This window comes from Manis javanica, chromosome 18, assembly GCF_040802235.1.
Source record: "Manis javanica isolate MJ-LG chromosome 18, MJ_LKY, whole genome shotgun sequence".
Lineage (NCBI taxonomy): Eukaryota > Metazoa > Chordata > Mammalia > Pholidota > Manidae > Manis > Manis javanica.
Genome location: NC_133173.1, coordinates 8667854 through 8688918, shown reverse-complemented (window position 1 = coordinate 8688918; position 21065 = coordinate 8667854). Strand labels below are relative to the sequence as shown.

Here is a 21065-nt window from a genome sequence, read left to right as displayed (position 1 = left end):
GGAGGTTCAGCAGCATCCCTAGCCTTTACCCCACTTTATACCAGTAACAGCCCTTCCCTCCCCCCACAAGTTGTGACAACCAAAAATGTCTTGAGTCATCACCACATGTCCCTTGGGGAAGTGGAACAAAATTGTCTCCATTTCAGAACCTGTGCTCCAACTCTGGTCTGGGAAGATGAATCCCCCACCAGCCAGCCCATCCGCCTCACCTTTCCGAGCTAAGCCCCAAGTCCGAAATCTGTGCCTCCCTTCAAGACCATCTCCACTGTCAGTTCTGGGCTACCTTTTCCTCCTTTTCCCAAAGTGTTCAGTATCATCACAGCACGTTCACGTTCTTTTTGTATGTAATTATTTCATGGAATCACAGATGGGAGCTTTAAAGAAATCTTATGTACATAGTCTAAACTCCTCTTATAGTTGAGGGACCCATGGCCCAGAGAGTTGGTACTGGTTTCAGCTACCTTGGCCACTCACCACAGTAGCCCATAAGCCTCAGAAGTAGCCCATAAGCCCCATGGAAGGTATGTCTTAACCATGTCCTTTATTTTTTCTATTCTGATGTTTTGACATCAGAGGCCCTGCTGGCTCTGGGGGCCTGCCCCTCCCAGAGTTAGCCAATTCCTAGAGGTAGTAAGCAACTCACAGGAAAAGCCCCTTCAAATGCAAACCAACCAATCGAAGGCCTCATTCCCATCACCACCTTTACTGGCTCTCATATTCTGGGCCGCTATCCTCTGCCCTCAGCAGCCCAGAGCCAGCTGTACTAGACAACCAGGGACAGTCCTATGTCCCAGAGTGGGCTGGAATTACTCAAACCAAGCTATCTTCAGCCTAACTGGCCCGCCTCACGGAAAGCACAATAAAGGCTCTTCCTTCCCAAGGAAAGCACAATAAAGGCTCTTGTCCACAGTTTCTGCCTCTCTCTGTGCCTCCTGAGTGGTCTGGTAGTTCTCCACGTGGCCCTGCATGGTGTGGAGTTTCCCCTCCTCTCGGGATCCAGGAGCATGACAAACTGTCTTCTCAGTGGCAGTCGTTCCCTTACCTGTTAGTCTGACCATACCTAAATAGCAGTAAGACCTGTATTAAAATGGGGAGGGGAGGACGCTGTCCTGTTCACCTTCTCAGCCCTCCACCATGCCTTGCCCAACAGGGGCTCAGGGAAGCAGCTTTAATTTCAGTGGTAAGTGGGACTATTCTTCCAAAGTCCTCCTTGCAGTTTGCGCGCCTATGTTCCTGCATAAGACAGTTTTACCCGTCAGACACTCATGGCACGGGACAGACCATCCCTCATGGAAACTCAGACTGTGGGTGATGTTTGGCTCCAAATGAACCCCATGAATTGACAGGTTTTTTTTTCTAATTAGGTTTTGCCTCCAACTTACATTCCTTGTGATGGGGGAATGCTGATACCTGCTTGGTTGAGCGACAGAAGAAGATAATCAGGTGAGAAAAATTTACTAAAGATAGTTTACAATGTGCTGAAATCATAGAAACAAAGGTGCTTAGAGCATCCAAATGAGAACATGTACGGGAAAACATTTTGCACAGTATAAAGAACTCCATAAAACAAGGTGTAATATTAGTAATAACCATTCTCCATTTGACCCTGCTAAGTATGCTCAGCTACTGTGATGATAGAGGTGGACTGCTTTGAAGCTGTACATTTTAGGGTGTCAATTTCCTTTTCACTACTGACACGATACTCCCTCTAAGTAGAGTAAAAGACAGTAAACTAAGACAATAAATAAAAACGGTATGTTAAAAAAAAAGACACCATGCGAAGTTGGATCTCTTTTTAGTGTTAAGCAGTTAGCAAACCTGAAAATTGTATTTCTGATTAGCCTCTTCATCCAAGCCCAGTTGTTTACAGGTAAGGTAATGTCTAGCATGTTGGGGTCTCATAGCTGTGTTAGAATCTCCCATGTTCTTGGTTTTCCAATGGGGAGTCAGGCTTAGTCAATTAATTTTCAGGAGCTGAAAGCTTTATTTAAGAGTCGGACCCAACTTAAACATTTGACTAGTCTTGAGGATAGAAATTAAAGCACAATTCATGAATTTGCAGATAGTTCTTCCTCTATAATTTTGGGAGGGTACCAAATGCTTTTTTTAAAAATTTGTGTTCAAAACAACTGGGTTCCTGCCTGTGGACACTCAAGGGACACACTATAAGCATGTGGCTTCATATACACTTGCTGAGAGCAAAAGATAAGGAAAGGGATGATTTATTGGGGTCAGTCACATGAACAGTGCTGGGGCTCCCAGTAGAGTTCAAGGGTAGATTTCTTTTTAATTGTAGTAAAATACATATGACAAAATTTCCATTTGAACCCTTTTGAAGTGGCATAGGTATATTCACAATGTTGTGTAGCCATCAACATTCTTTATCTCCAGATTTTTATCACCTCATACAGAAACTCTTACTAACTCATTAAATAATAACTCCCCAAACCCTCTTACCCCTGTCCTGGTAACCTCTATTCTATTTTCTGTCTCTGTGAATTTGCCTATTCAAGTATTTTATATAAAGTGGAATCATACAATACTTGTCCTTTATGTCTGGCTTTTTTCTAGTACAACACTGAGATATAATGAGTCATAAGAAATACATATTTGGTCATTCATATGATCAAATATATATTTCCCAGGTATATTTGGTCTTCATCCACAGTTCCTGAAAACACTGCAGAGTCTTAAAAGTGAAATGGGTGTTTTTCCATGTTAATAAGAGACTTTTGGACGCCTACCCAAGGGCAGGGGCTGGAGGTTGAATCAGCCAATGGCAAATAATTTAGTCGATCATGAACATGCAATGAAGCCCTCCCCAAAATCCCTGAGAAGAGCTTGTTGCTCTCTGCTCGGCTCAGCTGGATCCTGTTTCTCTGTTGTGGGGAGAGGGCTTCTAAGTGTGGGGAACCAGAATTCCCCCACATGCCCCCAAGCCAGGCCCCAAACGCCGTAAGGACAAGCTCTCTTATTTGGGACCTTGCCCTGTGTTTCTCTTCATCTAGCTGTTAACTTGTATCCTTTAGGAAACTGGTGAACCCAAGTGCTTTCCTGAGTTCCACGAGCTGCTCTAGCAAATTAATCTAACCTAAGGGGGGAGGTCGTGGGAACCTCCAATCTGTAGCCGGTAGGTCAGAAGCACAGGTAGCAAGCAGCCTGGGGTTTGCGACAGCCGTCTGGAGTGGGGTGGAGGGCCGTTTTGTAGGACGGAGCCCCTAACCTGGGGCATCTGGTGCTGTTTCTGGGCAGATAGCATCAGAATCGAGCTGAGTTCTTGGACACCCTGCCTGTATTTGAGAATTGCCTGGCGTTAGTATGTGTGGGAAGACCCCCCTCCCACATACTTACACACATGGAATTGGGTCTGGGAACCTGAACAGAGCTATACTACTATTACTGCTGTGCATCATATTGTTATTGTTATATATATGTAGGAAAAGACTACACCCTTGCAGATATTTTCCAGGTTCATCCATGTAGCAGCGTATGTCGGGAGCTTGGCTTTTGATGTGGCAGTTCTATGGAGGCAGAGACATCACAGAGACAAGAGAAGGAAGGGCCTCCAAAGTGTCTGTATCTGGACCCTTGAGCACCTGTGATTAGAAAGGGCACACAGGTCCCACCAACTGAGCAGTGCTTGAGTGGCTCAGGGTCTCAGCCTGCCCAGGGCTTACTTGGCCAAGAGCTTCCTGAATTTGTTGCTGGCAAGTTGAGCTTTGCTATCCATCTTCTCCTCCATGGAGCTGGGTGTACTTGGCCAAGAGCTCAGATGGCAAGAGACCCAGGCTTGGTTGATCCAGGGCAGATCCTCACCACGAGGCTAGCAATGCAAGTATCTTCCGTTGCCCTAGCACAGAGGGAAACATAGCAGCCCATTCCTCAGACTGGGCTTGTTTGCACTCCTGAAAAGAGTATCACAGAGTCGGATTCATTCTGAACATGAGGCAATCACATGAGTTCTTGCCCATAAGCCTGGTAAATCGTTGTGGGCTGGTCACCATGAGACCATCCCGTGCCACCTGGTTACCACCTGCACTAGTGGAGAACTTCTCCAAGCTTCCCAGTCATCCTGGTCTAAGACATCTGCAGTAGACCCCACCGGGTAGTCCTTGATGAAGGACTTGAACCCATTCACCAGCTGGTCAGGAGTAACGTTAAGAGCTGGGGTCATCAGGAGACCTGAAGTTCAAGGTCATATTTTCTAAACTCTAAGATCTAGGGGTTACTGCATCCTTGCAGTCCACAACCTTATCTACGTAGCCAGCCTTCCCGATGACGTTCCACAGCAACTCCAAGGATATGAATCAGCAAACTTTCCCTTTGAGGGGCCAGACAATAAATATTTAAGGCTTTGTGGGCCAAAAGGAAAAACTGATGATCTCACACAGATGCAGGTACTTAAGCCACAAGAGGGACAACAAATTTCCACAAATTTCTTCTTGATGAAATTAAAAATATAAAATAATAATAAATGAGTATCTCTATTTTGGTAATTGGGCTATTGATGAGAATAATGTAATTCTTTTTTGGAGGGGGATGAGATTTTGCTCAGTTGAGGTGCTAAGTTAGTGTCCTTACCATGGTGGTAGAAAGGCGGCCTCATTCTTCCACAAAGTCTTCCCTTGCAAGGTCTCTGCAGCACGGTTACCTGCTCCCTGGTGAACTCAGGAGTGTGTGGCCGGAATCTCTCTTTCCCCTCGGTATGGTTTTGGAGGACTTTTCCTATGGGGAAGCAGGCTAAGAGCCTGGCTCTGTGCCGAGACCGCCTGGGTCTGAATTCCAGCTGAACTAATCATTATTTCTGTGATCTCTGACATTTGCTTAACTTACCTAGGAACTTCCATTTGTTTCCTCATCTATGAGGTGAATAACAGTATATACATCACAGGGTTGTTACAACAGTTTCATAAGCTAATGAACACAAAGCTTCAGAACAGTGCATGACATACTGTATGTAACACACTCCATGCTGATGTTACACGTCTTCTGTTTTTCTCCAACTCTTTAAAAATGCAGAAATATTCTTGGCTTGAAGGCCACATGGTAACAGGCAGCGGGCTGGATCTGGCCTGTGAGCCTGATTTGGCTGACGTGTGCTTTAGGGTGTTAAGAGCAAATCACCCCTCATCATCCATAGGAGACATCTTTGCATGTTTCTCCTTGGTGACATCCCCTGGTTGAGGTGGGCTTCTGCTCCCGTGAGCAGGGCTTTCTTGAAGTCACAGCTCCAACAGGGAGGACGACGACTCCTGCACTGCCAGCTCATGACCAGTGCGAGAATGACAGTGAATTTCACTGAAAGCTGGAACTCATCAGTCACTTCTAGATTGCCAGCCCAGGACTCAGTGTGACCACAAAGGTCGTAACAGCTTCGGCTTTATAGGCAGCCAGCAATACTTCTAGTATGGTATCTGTAGCAAACTTAGATATATTCCCAGTGTCACCCACTCACATCAGGAGAGTTTGTCACTCTCTTCCAGTTCTACCCACCCACCTCACAGACTTCCTGATGTGCTCAAAGTCTCTGAAACACTTCTCCTTTAGAGCAAGTCTTGTCATTGGACAGAAGCTCCTGAGCCTTACAGATGCTGGTACAGAGCTCTGGAGAGGCCAGTGTAGGTTTCAACCTTGATGGGGTGTTTCCATGACAACTGAGATCTCCAGCCCTGTACGTGCCAACGGGGAGGGTCAAGTCCACAAGCTCACGGATGTCCCTCTTCTTGTGCCACTGAGCTCTCCTCATCGACTGTTCGGCTCTTTCTCTACCGTCGTCTCTCCCTTTTCTTTAAATATTACTTTGCTTCAATTTATCCATTTGCTTCGATTTCAGCAAACTTTTGCTTCTTCATCAGCTTTCATCCACGTACAAAAAGGAACCAGCTCACTTTTGGTTTTTTCCTTTGTTGAACTTCAGATAACATCTATGAAAACTTCGGGCTTTGATTATGTGCCAGCCAATTTCTCTGGTCTTTCAATAAAAGTACCCATAGGCCCCTGCACATCAAAATGCAAGTGCACAAGTCACTTGGATGCCAGACACTTTGCAGGATGCTTATTCCTGATCCTTCCTCTTCATGAAGCTGTCACCTGTAACCAGGGTGGGGGACACTGAATTTATCACCCAAACCAGAACACTTTCAGAGTAAGCAGATGCACTGACTGGAGATGATATATAAACTGGGATTACCAAATCATGTGGGATACACCATCCTTCAATCTGCACTCATCTTACAAAGGAGACTTCAATGAAAAGTCTTTATATACAAAGACTTACTTCTAAGAGAAAGCTGTGTTCCCAAATCCAGATCGCTCAAAAAGCCAGAAACCAAAGTAATTAACACTCAGAGGCGATACATATCTCTGCTGTTGGGTGAGCTGGAGATGGACTGGTGTAGCTGTCACAGAAAAGGCTTCTTCTGTAAGTTGTTCACACCACAAGACTTATTCTGAGTCCCTGCCACCCCGATTCTGAAGGCCCTGCTTTATGGTGAGCCAGTGCCCCTTGTCCTGCCTTGGTGTGCTGGTGGTACCTGCAGCAAGGTGCTCCCTAAGCCCAGCCACCACGGCAGCTTCACCCAGCTTGCGGCTGCACCCCAGCCCCCAGACTGGGGCCAAGCACAGACTGGGTCCTGCTCAGCACTGTGCTGCCCCAGGGGTAGATGTTCTGCACATCCAATGTGCTCTAGAGAGTATTGCTGAATGAATAGTTGAGCCAAAAAGGCTGAAGGCACCCCTCCACTGTAGAGAAGAGGATTCAGTCTCCTGGAAGCAAGGCTTGGGGAGGAAGAAGGGAAAGCCGGCCACATGCCCACCACCGCTGCCCACCTGTCCTTACCAACCAGGAGTGCTCCAGGCCCAGGGCCTTTGCATTGGCTGTTCCCTCTCCCTGGAAGATATCTCCCTACAGATACATCTATGGTTCACCCTCCACTCCTTCAAATCTGGGCTTGGATGTCTTTTCTCTGAGAGGCCTTCCCTGACCAGGCCATTTCAGGCAGCACAGGCTCTCCTGCCCCCCGACAGTGGCCCACCGCACCCCCATCTCCTCTCATCAGTACTGTATGCACACAGCAAGGGCACTGGCTCTGCCGCTGGAAGCTCAGCCGCACGATGGAAGCGTGTCGGTCTTGTTGACTTGACTTGACTGCTGCCGGCGGTGTCGAGCACGGTGCCTGGACAGCACGAGGGGCCAATGAATGTTGAGAATAGCAGGACTCTGCCTCCTCCCATCCTCTGTTAGCCCAGAGGAGCCGGCGGGCCTCTTATCCAGACCCAGTACCTCCACCTTTGCTCTCAACTGCATCCCTTCCTGCCTTTTGAGACTTTGTCCTGTCAGCTCTTTCTTCTCTCTTCCATAAACTCAGTAGCTTTCTTTCAGCTGCGTAATAACTCTGATATTTTCCTTGGACTTAGTATATGTTGGGCTCTATTGTACAAATTTTGTATCAGTTCACTTATGCCCCACAATAGCCCTGTGAGGCAGAAATGATTGTCCATTTCTACATGAAGAGGAATGGAAGGGCAGAGCAGGTGAGAACCTTGTCCAGGTCCACAGAGGGAAGTAGGGGCACCAGGGTTTGAAACGCGCACACTGGCTCGGGAGCCAGCTTCGAATCACTCTGCCATTGCCACTGGCCCAAACCCTCCAGCGTTTATACATACATTGGCTTTTCTCATCTTGAATAAACAACCCAGCTCTCATTCCGTATTCTGTGCAGCTACTTCTCTATCTCTTCCCGGCCTTTGTATACTTCTTTAAAGTATCATCTTTGTTCTTCTGTCTCTGCTTCCCCCTGCAACCCTCTCCTGGTACCACTCCAATCTAGTTCACGTCCCCACCCCTCTTTTCAAAGAGCTCTTGTATGACCACCTTGCAATGGACATTGCTCGGTTCCCATCTTATCCCAACCCCGTCCATTGAGGACGGGGCTTCCTCCCTCCTGGATAAGCCCAAGTCAGGGCTTCCCAGGCTGTCCTTGGGGTGGCCCTGGACAGACCTGCTCCTTCTGGAGGAAACATGCTACTGGGAACAGACCTGATGAACTATTCCAAGTGAAGAGATGAGCTGGGCTCCTCAGGGCATCTTTAAGATTCCTTCTGGCTAGAAAATCCATTATTGTAAATCATCTCTCAACACTTTAAGGCTTCAATTACAATGGCATAAAATCTCTTTTTGAGTCTTACTGTGCCCCTGATAGAGGGTGCCCCCAATTTAAAAGCTCAGTTTTTCTCTATCTTCACATCCACCAGGAATTTGTCTGAAATTACTTTCTATATTTTTTTCTTACAAAATACTTGTTTTTTTAAACTATTCAAATACAAGATCATGTTGAATGTGTTTTTTTCAAACAAAACAACCTCTCTCCCCCCACCAAAATTTACTCTCTGAGAGTGATGCCATCACCATCCCAGGTGACAATCCCTGTCCCTGGACAGGTTAACAAAACACGTCCCTAAGAAGAGGATGCATATTCCAAGAGGCCAGTGAAAAATATTAATAACTTTATTTGCTTGAGCCATATATGTGCCAGGCATTGTATCAGTGGCATATTAATTTTTATCTTTCTGTTTCAGAAATAGAACACACTGGCCCAGAAAGGTTAAGTGATTTGCTCAGAGTCACCCAGTAAAGTGACAGAGCAGGGACCGGGAACTGCCATGTGCATGTAGCCAAATCTCCTGGGCCTGCAGAAAGCTGACCCCTGCACCTCCTGCCCCCAACCTACATGTAAGGGTTTAATATACTGTCTAGGAGGCACCAGAGGATTAAGAGGAAGTAAAGGTTACCCCACAAACAGTTATGAGATAGTGAGCTAATTGGGAAAATATTCAAGTTAGATTCTCCATTTGCACCACACCAATAAGGATAAAATGCAATCCACCCGTTAAAAGCTATGCTTAGGAATTATTTTACATGAAAATTCATTCCATCCTTCTGCTTTAGTGTGTTTGTGCTGCTGAAATATTAATACCATAAATTAGGTAATAGAAATTGGCTGCCCCCAGTTCTGGAGGCCAGAAGTCCAAGGTTGGGTTTCCAGCCTCTTGGGGGTCTGGCAAAGGCCCTCTTCTGGGTGACAGATGGCCGACTTCTAACTGTGTCCTCCCATGGTGGAAGGGGTGAGGGAGCTCTGTAGGGTCTCTTTTATAAGGGCACTAACCCCCTTATGTGAGGGCCCCACCCTCATGACCTCATCACCTCCCAAAGATCCCACTTCTAGAGTTGGGATTCCAACATGTGAATCTGGGGGGACATAAGCATTCAAACCATAGCCCCTCCATTGGCCAGTTACTTAGTGTCCATTATTGTCTGTTACTGGCCTCCTGCTGCAGACACAGCGCTAACCTTGGCTGTCTTTTCTCCTTTTCTGTGGTATTGGAAATATAGTGCTGCAAGCCTTAGCCGAGGCTGGCAGCTGAAAACCTCCCATTTCATTCATGGGGCATGGTGTGGGTAAACCCGTGCTCTTGCAAGAGAAGCGGAACGCCCACCCAACGTGCTGCGCTTTGCCCTTGAACCCACCTCGCTGGGACTTGAAAGGCCTCTACCTTAAGTCGGCCTTTATTCCCTCTCTTTTGTTCCTTCTTGACAGACTGTATTCAGACACAGCAGCCCCACTAATGTCACCTGCAGCCTTTGTCTGAGAAAGCCCCTGGGGGGCACTGGGTGGGGAGGACTTTGCAGTCGCTTTGCTGCTGGGTGTTTGGTGTGTCCATTCCCCACCCTGCCTGGTCCTGGATAAATGTTCACATCCCCCTTGCCCAGCGGTTACCACTCAGGGAGTGTCACTGTCGTCTGGAGGGAGGACAGCTGGGACCATCAGGTAGGGGATGAGCATTCTGGCTCCGATGGGTTCTGGCTTTGCAGCTCTACAGCTCTCTAAGTCTTGACGTCCTCTGTAAAGCAGGGGCCTGTAGCAGGGTTACAGTGAGAAGCTCCTGACAGACGTGAATGTCGGGCATGGCTGCTGCCCTCTGGGTCAGAGCAAGCCACTGCTAAGTATGGGTTCAGTTGAGCCCCCGAGAGCAGCTGTCCTCGGAAAGCTGTCTTTCAAAGGTGCAGCCCACCGAGGGGGAAATAAGGGGCGGTGGATGGAAAAGCATGGAGCATGCCGACAGCGGCAGAACCCTGATTCCCACTGCCCCTGATCTCACCGGCAGCATCAGTATGGGGAGTGGGGGGCCTGTCCCGAGAGGAGGTCTGCCGCAGATTAAATTAGTGCATTTTCTTTCTTCAGCAAAGACGCTCAGCTAAACAGCAGAACGTCATGTTGCTGAGAGCTGGATGTGGTCTGTCCATTGGCTTTGGGGCTGTGCTGGACTGAGCCCCAGGGGGACCCTCATGTGGTGGCCTGGTCTCTGAATGAGACTTACCCCCCATGGGTTCTCTGTGCTCTGCTGATGAACTGAGCGAGACCCCAAGATATCCCTTAGCCACAGACACCTTCCTCCTCCATCAGGTGGCCAACTTCTCCAGGTTCCCTCCGAATCTCTGCCAACCCTGCCCAATCCCTCCTCATTTGCCTACCCCCAAGATACTGGGGTTGCTCAGAGCCTCCAAGCACAGGTCATTTGCCCAAACCCTAACTTCATTGCTTATCTATATGCCATGACTCCCTGATGTACCTTCAGGCGCCCCTCACTCCTGGCTCCAGAGTCACAGGACACCCTGGCTGCCTCCATGCAGACCTCAAACCTAATGGGAACACGCCCCGAGCCCTGCTCTTTCCCAGTCTCCTCTCAGGGATGGCACCCCACTTAGTTCATTCAGAATCAGGGAGGCATCTCTCGTTCCCAGTCCCCTTCACCAGGTTCCCCCTTCCAAGCCCACCCAGCCTTTAAGATTTTTACCACCCACGGAGAGCAGGGGGCCGTGGCCCCAGGCTTTCACCCCAGATCACTGCTATGTGCTTTGCCCTATCTGCCCATCCTCTCGTCTGGCCCAGAGCCATGCCCTGCCAACCCCTCCTGCGTAGAACCCAGTTTTCTGAAACGCAAAGTGCGACGTGGCGCTCCCTCCTTGAAACCCTGCAGGGTTCCTTCAGGTCCTCATGGCTTTCAAAATAAAGTGCAGATTTATCAGCCCAGAAGATGTTTTCTGAGCTGGGCGTCTCTGTCCTCATGTCCACTTTCCCACACATCCGCCTGCTAACTCCACCACGCAGAGGGTAGCTTCTGGAATGTGTGCATTAGATCCAGGATTGTGCGTGTGAGCATCAGGAATACCCCTTATTCTAGTTTTCATTTACTTAAGCCAGAGCTTATGAACCGAGAGCCCCAGGTCCATCTAGCCTACATTCGTACCGCAGGGCAGGGAACTTGCATATGTTAAACTTTTTAAAAATCAGAGGCCGATACTTCAAACTCAAGGGACTAATCATTATAAAATATCCTAACTACTGGCTTCTTTTGAACAATCAGATCTAGCGACACTGTACCACGGTAACTGGTGTAGCTGAGAAGCAGCTGTGGTTCAGGTTGGGGTAGGGATGGCACCAATATGCTACATTTTCCCATAGTCCACACCACTCCCTATTGTTTTGCACTGAGCTGTTTCACTCAGTTAGGGACCTGCCTGGCACCTGAAGGCATCTGAGTTTGAGATCCCAAGATCTACTCTTACTGAGCTAGCGAAACCCAGCTCATGTCACCCTCTGCATGAACTTCCTTGACTCAGAAGCACCCCCACCCCCTGCCAGGTACAGCAAGGCTGCAGGACCTGGGGGTGTGCAGGGAGTGACAGGGGGTACTAGTTTCTAGCCCTTTGTCAGTGACAACTGTCAAGATGCTTATTAATAAAGTCAACCATAAGCAGAAGAGGAACACCCAGGAGCATTACCCACCCTGCTATGTTTAAGAGACAACAGTGCTGGAAAAGGAAATTTGTGAGCTATGTTCTTTGATATGGTGCAAGGCTGCTTTCTGGGGCTTGTTGACTGAATCACCAACTGGTAGGCCAGGTAGAAGAAGTCAGCTCTGGCTCTGAACTCTGCCCCCACGTCTTCAGGTGTTAACTGTGGGGCCGCTGCCCCCACCCCCTGCTCTTCCTCTTACCCTGAGCACCAGTCCCGACTCCCAGGTGGGCCAGGGCCTGCTGGGACATCAGTCGTAGGCCAGTCTGCCTTCAGGGTCTGGGTTGGTGGCTCTGATGGTGCTCTGGGGACAATGCTCAAGGTGTCATTGAGGGTGTGGTATCAGCAGCTGCCTCAGAGACTCACCTGCTCCCCACTTCTCCTGCCATTGGATCCCCATAAGAAATGCCAGGAGAGAGGACTAGGAAGAAAGCGGATAGCCTGCCCCTCCCTGAGGTTTAGAATAATCCAGAGGCAAAGAGAATTCTTTCCCTGCCAACTTCTCCATGTGATCACAGTGGACTGACAAGTGGTTTGGAGCTTTAACCCCTTTCTTCCTAGACAGATCATCTGCTCTTGTAAAATATCCTGGCAGACGAAGGGCTTTGCAGGCACGTTCAGCATGGGAGATGCTGTGGGGCAGGTACAGGAAGAGGGTGCACGGAACCCACCCACCACCCAGCAGCGGGATGGCAGAAAGGGGTCCAGCCTCCCCGCTTTCTTCACAGAAATGACTCTTTGATCCCATATTGCCAAAGCAAAGGGCAGCAAAAAAGAACATAGGATTTGGGGTGGTGCCCAGCTCTCCGCCTTCCCTAGCAGATTATTGAAAACTGAGCCTCTTCACTCCTTGCAATGAGTAAACAGTAGAGAGTAACAGACATAATGGATACACAGAAACAGCTCGGCAGATGCTATTTTTATTTTATTTGTAGTGTTGTTCTCATTAAAACTTTTTTGAGAAGAGAGAGTAGGCCGTGACTGAATTCTTCTGCTTTCTTCCCATCATTCTGTTCCAACTAATGTGCATTTGTTGAGCATCTACTATATGACAGGTCCTGAGCTAGGCACCGGGGTCGTAGTGGGGATGTGGTCAGGTAGTCCCCGGGTTGAAGGTGCTTAAAACCTCCATCTGGAGACAGGAAGCACACATACACAGCCAAGAAAGACCCCACACAGGAAAAGACACCTACAGGAAATGCCTTGCTAAAGGAACAGAGTCACAAACATCTGTGTGCATTAGGGGATGCTAAGAAAACAGGAGAAGCAGGGACGGAGGGTTACAGCCTCTGTAAGCAGGGGACACTCCGGATGGTCAGGGAAGAGCTGTTTTAGAAGATGGCATTTGGTTGGATCCCTAAACATATGGGGGAAGGGGTGCCAGCCTCGCAAAGGGCTGTGGGAAGAGCATCGGGCAGAGTCCGCTTAGGCCTGGAGCTGAAGACAAGAGCTGATGGGCTGGGGCACCCAAATCTTCCTCCTTTAAAATTCAAGATGTCGCCGGGCCCTGCTCTGCCCCGAGGATGGCCTCTGAAACTTCATGCCTGCTCTTCCCTCCCCATTTCTGTTTATTGGTCCCATTTTCATGACAAGTGTGGCTTTGTTTAGAGATCCTCCTCTTCTTTCTTTCTCTCCCCTCTTTGTTTCTTTATTTTTGCAAATACACACTTTCCTTTCTCGAATATTCTCCTGCCTGAGATGTCCCCTCCCTGACCTGCTTCTCCTCCCCTCTCAAACCTCTCACCGGGCTAGACTGTAATCACAGCCCCCCTTTAATCAGGGACCCCTCACTGTTCTAAGGAAGGAGGTCTCTCCAGCGTCATCAGGGATGCGCTGATGACCGAGCCCAGTGGCCGTGAGCACCCTCACCCTTACCCGCCTCTCCTGCCCACTGCTTTGGTCTCCTGGTTCCCCTCTCACCTCTCCATCCTCCGGGGTCTTTGCTACCTTAGTTTCCCCTCCTGACTCTCTAAATGAAGGCAAGGACCAGGGCTTCCTCTAGGGATTTCATCTACACTCGTGGCTTCAACTACTGTCTCCCCACAGATGGCTTCCGATTTGCTTCTCCAGGCCTCCTAAGTATTATTCTCCTATGGTTTGGTCCCTAGTCGCCCACCATCTAGGTGACCATGAACCAGTCCCTCCCTCTCTCAGGGCCTTGGTCGCCACACCTGGAAAATAAAGGGGAATGGGCAGGCTGGCCTCGCAGGTCCCCTGCTGGAATAGTGGTGAGGCAATGACTCTTAAATGTCTTCATTCCCACGTAGATGAACTCCATCCTCTTAAAATCATGTTTAAAGCCAGACTCACCATTGGACCATAAGACAGCTTCCCCTTTGGCGTCCAACACCCACCCTGGGCTCAGCCATTGTCACTGACTGCCCCCAGAGTGCTGCCATCTCTTTTCTGTAGCCACGACTCCCTAACTCTCACTTCCTTACCATCTGTACACCCCCAGCCTGTACCCGCACTGCCGCAGCTGTAAATGACCTGGGCCGTCTCCCCTCTCTGAGCAACTTATACATTGTCTGCCCACTTCCTGTCCAAACCCCTTCAAGGGTCCCAACGGTCCATACCAGCTCCTTCTGAGCCTTTGCGGATCCTTTTCAGAATCCTTTAAAAAGTATGGATGCTTTGCCCAGAAAAATGTCTAAAATTTCAAGAGGTTTGTGGATTTCCTGAAACCCATCGCAGACTCTTCAGAGGTCTCTGGACCCCAGGTTAAACCAAAGCAACCCCTAAGGAATCAAGTGTGGTCTCCTCAGCCCCTGAACAGGTCTGCTCTCTGTCCTATAGGCCTGATTTTCCTCCACCTCCAGGGACTCCCGAAGCCCCCACTCTGGCCAAGCGACAAAGGTAGGAACAGTTCCTTGAGCACTCGTACCTTCCTTGTGATTATTTCTCATCTTTCACGAGATGATTCTCCACAAGGGCAGATCCATTTCTGTCCCATTCATCTTCGTATGCCCAGGGCATGGCACCAGGTAAATGATCAGTTACTATGTCTAATATGCAGCATTTTAGCATCACCACCATGCACTGTCATGCACTGTCTGCCATGCACTGTCTGCCATGGGCCAGTCTGCTGGGAAAGCCCATCTGTCCCTGATTAGGTGCAGAAACAGCAGCCTTGCAAGACCCTCGCAACACCCCTGGAGAAAAGCTTCGCGATGGCTTCCTGGTACCTGGTTTCTGGGAGAGTTACTGTGTGGGCTGTGCTCCCGTGTGGATCACCAACTTCATTCTTTGTCCTCGGCTGCTTCCTATGAGTCCTATCCCAATCCCTCCTCCTCCAGGACATGTCTCTCTTGTCTCCAGCCCTTTGTGGGGACCCCTCTCGTTGGAGCTCCTACTGTAGGAACCATCAGTACCATTAGCGATGTCGTCATTTTTGCATTTATTCCATGGCAGGGCTCACCCTGGGGACAGGGGCCGCCGCTAGGCTGCCGTAGGGCACAGACAAGATGCTTGTTGGGGATCATGGATCTTCCTGATAATCGAAGGAAGAAGGTTTCCAAAGTCCCCCAACTTAGCTCTGTTTGATAAAAGCTCCTCTCTATTTTATTACACACGTGCACGTACTTTTCTGAAGCACAGTATATCAAGCATGATTTATTTTGAACACCGGTCCTGCTGTAATATAATGATTCTCCAAGTGGTACTGAGAGGTGGGGGAATAATGATGCTATCAAACCTATTGTACAAGTTTATCCAGACGTCCTGCTGAGATGTGAAATTGTCCTTTGGGACGCCTGGCACGGAGCAGAAGCTCAGTATGTTAGTTTGCCTTCCTCTCCTCTTATCGTGGACTTTTTTTCTTTTTAATGTAGAGCAGGTGGTGGGTGAAAATAGATCAGCACCTATTTATTGCCTTGCTCTAAAATTTCAGGGCAACAATTTGAAGCCTAGCTAAAGGATCTATTTCTAGTGAGTCTGGGCTCCGTTTAACAAGGAAACTCATTAAGGGAGGCACCCAGTTGTGACATTTAGAGTTAGGGAAAACCTGTGGGTTAGTCTAACTCTTATTTGACAGATGGGGAAATTGGGGTCCGGAGAGTTTGGGGCTGCCCGTAAGGTCCTGGCCTACTGGTGGCAGGGCCACAATCAAAGCCCAGACTTGAATGTTCATTCATACCAGCTATATCTCCCATTAAGATGCTTTCCCACAGCAGCCCACAAACTCCTTGAGTACTTTCTGTGTGCTGGGTTCATCTCTGCAGGTCACGGGCACCTCACAAGGGGCTTGGGAGTGCCTGTGATTAGTGAACCGGATGCATTTTTCTCACACAGCTTGCTGACGATTGCACAATGCTCACAGTAACTATCCCAGAAACCAGGTACCAGGAAGCCATCGTGAAGCTTTTCTCCAGGGGTGTTGCGAGGGTCTTGCAAGGCTGCTGTTTCTGCACCTCATCGGGGACAGATGGGCTTTCCCAGCAGACTGGCCCATGGCAGACAGTGTGTGCTGGTGATGCTAAAATGCTGCATTTTAGAAATAGTAACTGATCATTTACCTGGTGCCGTGCCCTGGGCATATGAAGATGAACGGGGCAGAAATGGATCTGCCCTTGTGGAGAATCATCTTGTGAAAGATGAGAAATAATCACAAAATAACAAAAGTGAATACACCACCACCTAGTTCAGGCGGAACAACCCTCTCCAGTGGTTAATCTCCACCTACTTCCAAGACAGAAAATAAAAACAACACTACACAATGGGGCTCTGATGAAGACTAAAATCCAGAAGTCAACACATTTTACTTTATCTCATCTCAATTGATCTCCACTCCCAAACGGTCCAGCTTCAAAAGGTAAGATTAGGTGCCATTAAGCCAGCCAGACCAGCATTGATTTGAGGAGGTTGCAGACTCTTATTAATCTCCCTGTTATCAGCTTGATCTCAGCCTGCCAGGAGCCAGCTTGCCTGATTCCTAAGTCTGGCCACATCCCTCCAGTCCTCTGGTCTCTCTGTACCAGGCCCCAGAGCTTGCATAGAACTGTGAACCACCCTGCTAGGAATACTGACTTTAACAGTGGGCTGGTCTTTCTTCATGGAACTGGGACAAAGGAAAGTGGGATTCATCTATGAATGAAATGGAGCTCCATGGATTTCAAATCAGACAATTACATGGGGAGCTCAGATAACCATCTACATTTTTCTCTCCTTTGGCCATGGAAGGAAATATATAAATGATCTCAGAATGCAGATCTTTCTGAGCCTCAAGAAATGAATTCCCTCCTTCCTGTACCCCCTGCCTTTTCTTCCTTTGTTTTCCAAACTGGCACTTGCTCTCTGCCAGGCACCGTGCAAGGAGCTGGAAGTACCATGCAGCACAGATCTGAAAGGTCCTGGCCCTCCCGGGGTTACAGTCTAGCAGGCAAGACAGGCACATCGCGAGAAATGCAAGTGTGAGGGGTGATGAAACGAGAAGGGGCGTGTGCCAGAAGACTGTCAGATGGGGGTCTGACCTTGTGGTGTTGCTGGGGAGCTGGGGGCCTCTTGGGCCTAAATTATCCTTGCCTTCTGAGTCACCCACATGATTGTTTCACTGGAGGACTCTTATTGTTTGCACCGGGCAATTTCCCAGAGATGGGGAGAAATTGTTTTTATCTGTAACTAGGTACTTTTTGAGAATATTAACTCACTCACTCTATATAGAACTTCTGCAAGAAGCAGTCATGGCTTTGCTCCCAAGTGGGCAGGTGATGGCCACGGGGAGGGGGAAGGCCAGTGTATGTGTCAGTCATTTCGCACGTCTGCCTTAATGTGGTTTGCTAACTCCACTTTATTGACTTGATGCTTTTCTTTAAATCCATGCACTTAAAAACTTAAAGGAATTTATCATAAAAGGAATCTTTACATCACTTCCATAAATAGAATACCAATATCCCTTGCCCTAAATAGAAAGTAATGGCATAAATAAATACAATTAAATTCTTGACTTCCAGCCTGCCTGGCGGCTGTCTTTATCTGAAGGAGCAGATTAGTTCTAAAAGGGTCCCCTATACTTGCCCTCGATTGCCCCTAGAGGACTCCCCCTGTTTAATTCCTTTGCTTTTTATATCTGAGAGCACAGTTGGGAGTTCGATTGCTGGCAGGGCAGGCCACCAAAACCAGTCAGGAGCCCCAAGAACCCTCGGGGACTATTATTGCACATGCCAACTGTAAAGTGCGGCTGTTTGCTGTGTGAATGATCACATCCTAGCCAAACTCTTGAGGGGGCTTAATGACCTTGCTGAGTACTGCTTTGTTATCTAGCTTCTCTGGAAATTTCAACCATGTGCTCCAGTCCAGAGTCAAGGCTGTTTCTGGCACAGATACATTGCAGCCTCTTTACACTCATTTAATAAATCAATTCAACCCTTGGTTAGGATTTCTCCTTGCCTTACCTCATGTCTTGGGCCTCATCTGGGGGAGGGACAGAGGGAGAGAAGCAGGCTAACCCCTGGGGCTAAGTCCCTAGCACCCTGGAGGTGGCCAGCTAGACTGCGATAGAATTCAGTTCTTTTTTCTGTGTTTATTTAATACTTACAGTACCTGAGTATCAGTTTACTTCTCCATAAAATGGGTTGTGCAGGGATTTTTGATAAATGTGTGAAATAATGTATGAAACACTCCTGATATATACACAGGCATCCACAAGTGGCTGTAATAATAATAATAATAATGATAATAATTATTAATTTTTCCTGAGATCTATTTGGGGGTTACTCTAGGCCAACTCCGTGATGGGCAACATGGATCCTTAGACAAGTTTCCCCTAGTTGATGGGCCAAGGGCACTACCCTGGGCTGGGGCTCTGGCGAAGGCTGGGAAACCAGTTATTTACAGCAGTGAAAGGAATGCACATACAAATTACCTGGGTTCTGGTTACGTACAATGCAAATCTGATTTCATTAGGTCTTTGCATTGCTACCCAAACTCTGTAAGATGCCCATGGGGCTGCTCTGAGGCCCACTCTTCAAGTGAAATGACAGGGCTGTGGCCTACGACCTAAGTTATCAGCATCCCCTGCAACTTGTTTGAGATGTGAATTCTTTAGCCTCACCCGAGACCTGCTGAATTAGAATCTCTGGAGTCGGGTCAGCCCCGTTTCTCTTGATGCTCAGGTGATGCAGAACCACACCTTTGGCACTTCCTGCCCCTGGAATCCACAGGCTTGTTCTCTTGTCTTATGGGAATTGTGTGACATGAGCCTAAAAGGGAAGAGACAGCTGTACCACAGCTCGTCCCAGCCCAGCAGGAGCCATATCTCTGGGGGTCAGCATTTGGGGACTCTATTTTCTTTTCATATTCACTCTTGAGCCTAAAACACTAAATGAGGCTACCCCATGCAGGTGGTAAGGAAAGGGGCTGTGAAAAAAAGGAGAGGTAAGTAAACCTGGATCTGGGAGGGAGGGTGGTTTGGGCTGTGTGCACACTTGCTGGCTGCCCACCCTCCCATTCTGTGCCTTCCATGCAGTTTAGGCTTTTACCAGAGACCTTACTGGCCCCTCCTGCCTGAATTTGGACAGGCAGGCAGGCCAACTGTATTCACAGAATACACACACAAAAATGTGTTTTCACATTCCCCAATCGTAAATTCCAGGTGTTGGGTATTTGGGCCCCTCCCAGTAAGCGTGCCCAGATAACACTCCTAACAAAAAGTGGTTTGTATTTCTCTAATTCTAGATCTGTGTCCTTTCCTCTTCTTTCTCTACTCCCTCACCACCACGGTTTTTGCTACTCTATTGTTTTTTGAATTAAATAATACATTGATGTTGCTTTGTTAATACCACTACTCTCTTAAAATAAACCACATCTTGAACACCTGCCAGGCATTCATTTGGCTGTTCACATTTGTGTGCATGTGTTTTTAATAGTGGCAAAGTACACATAACATAAAATCTGCCATCTTAACCATTTTTAACCATACAGTTCAGTAGCATTAAGTACATTCTTATTCTTGTGCAACCCATCTCCAGAATTCTTTGCATCCTGCAAAACTGAAACTGTACCCACTAATAGTAATTCCCCATTCATTCCTCCACCTTCCCGTCTCCACAAATTTGATTATTCTAGGTTCCTCATGTACCTGGAATCATACAGTCCTTTTGTGAGTGCTTTATTTCACTTGGCATAATGTCCTCAAGTTCATCTCCTGAAGCATGTGTCAGAATTTCTTTTTTTTGAAGACTGAGTTATGTATACACCCCACTGTATGTATATAGCACATTTTGCTTATTTGCTCTTCCACTAATGGTTATCTTGTAGCTATTGCAAATAATACTAGTATGAACATGAAGGCACAAATATCTGTTTGAGGCCCTGCTTTCAATTCTTTTGGGTACATATGCAGAAGCGGAACTGCCAGATCATATGGTAATTCTATGTTTAATTTTTCGAGGAACTGCCATATCGTTTTTCATGACAGCTGCACCATTGTGCATTCTCCTAATTTGTGTTTTATTTAATCCTCTGAACATTGTGAGGTGGGTATTATTAAGCCCGTTTCTTTAGATTAAGAAACCGAGGCTCAGAGAGGTGAGGCCACCTGTCTGAGGTCACGCAGGTAGTAAGTATTTCACCAGAGATCAGCGCCTCAGTCTTCGCACTGTGGCTCAGGTTGGCAGCTGGGAGAGATTTATGATGAACTAAGACAGTCATTCTGACACTGCCAGGTCAGGGTTCTGGTGGTTGGCACCAGGCAGGCTGGGGAAGGGGCTGAAGAGCTTCAGCCGGCTCCACCCCAAGGCTGGACCATCATGAGTCCAGGCGAGGCTGTTTGTCAGTGTGCTGCCGTCCCCATGACAGTGGCCGAAGGGGCTCCCTGCCCAGGCCCGAATGGACGCTCCACTGGGGGTCTCCCTGTTGCCATTCTCTTTGCTTCTCCTGGGAACCAAACCTATTGATTAGGGTACAGTCCAGACATCCCACAGAGTCCACTTAGCGTCAATTCCAAGTTTCAGGAGCTTCAGAGTTGCAGTAGGAGGGGCTTGGCTGCTTATAGAGGAACAGCCGACAAAAGTCACTTTCTTATCAGTTTACCAACTCATTTTCTCTGGATATCGCCTCCCCCCTTCATTATTTAAGCCATGCTGGTATTTACCAAGAAAAATGGGGTGAGGTAATCCTGGGTATCACTTCTTGGAGTGCAGCTGGTGTTCTTGTTCTAGAAACTGGAGATGGGGAACCTGACAACAAGGCCCACCCGCCACCAAGCAGAGCCCA

The 21065-nt window shown here is 48.1% G+C and overlaps 1 protein-coding gene and 1 long non-coding RNA gene across 5 annotated transcripts in view; one reads left to right on the top strand and one right to left on the bottom strand.

The window, feature by feature from the left end:
• The window catches only part of LOC118968760 (uncharacterized), a 134303-nt gene that overhangs the window by 89103 nt on the left and 24135 nt on the right, over positions 1-21065 (top strand). The window contains exon 4 of the long non-coding RNA XR_012127211.1: positions 1365-1443. This is a non-coding gene — a long non-coding RNA (uncharacterized lncRNA). The remainder of the gene's footprint in view (positions 1-1364; positions 1444-21065) is intronic.
• ST8SIA2 (ST8 alpha-N-acetyl-neuraminide alpha-2,8-sialyltransferase 2) overlaps positions 1-21065 on the bottom strand; it is a 60441-nt gene that overhangs the window by 30600 nt on the left and 8776 nt on the right. The window lies entirely within an intron of this gene.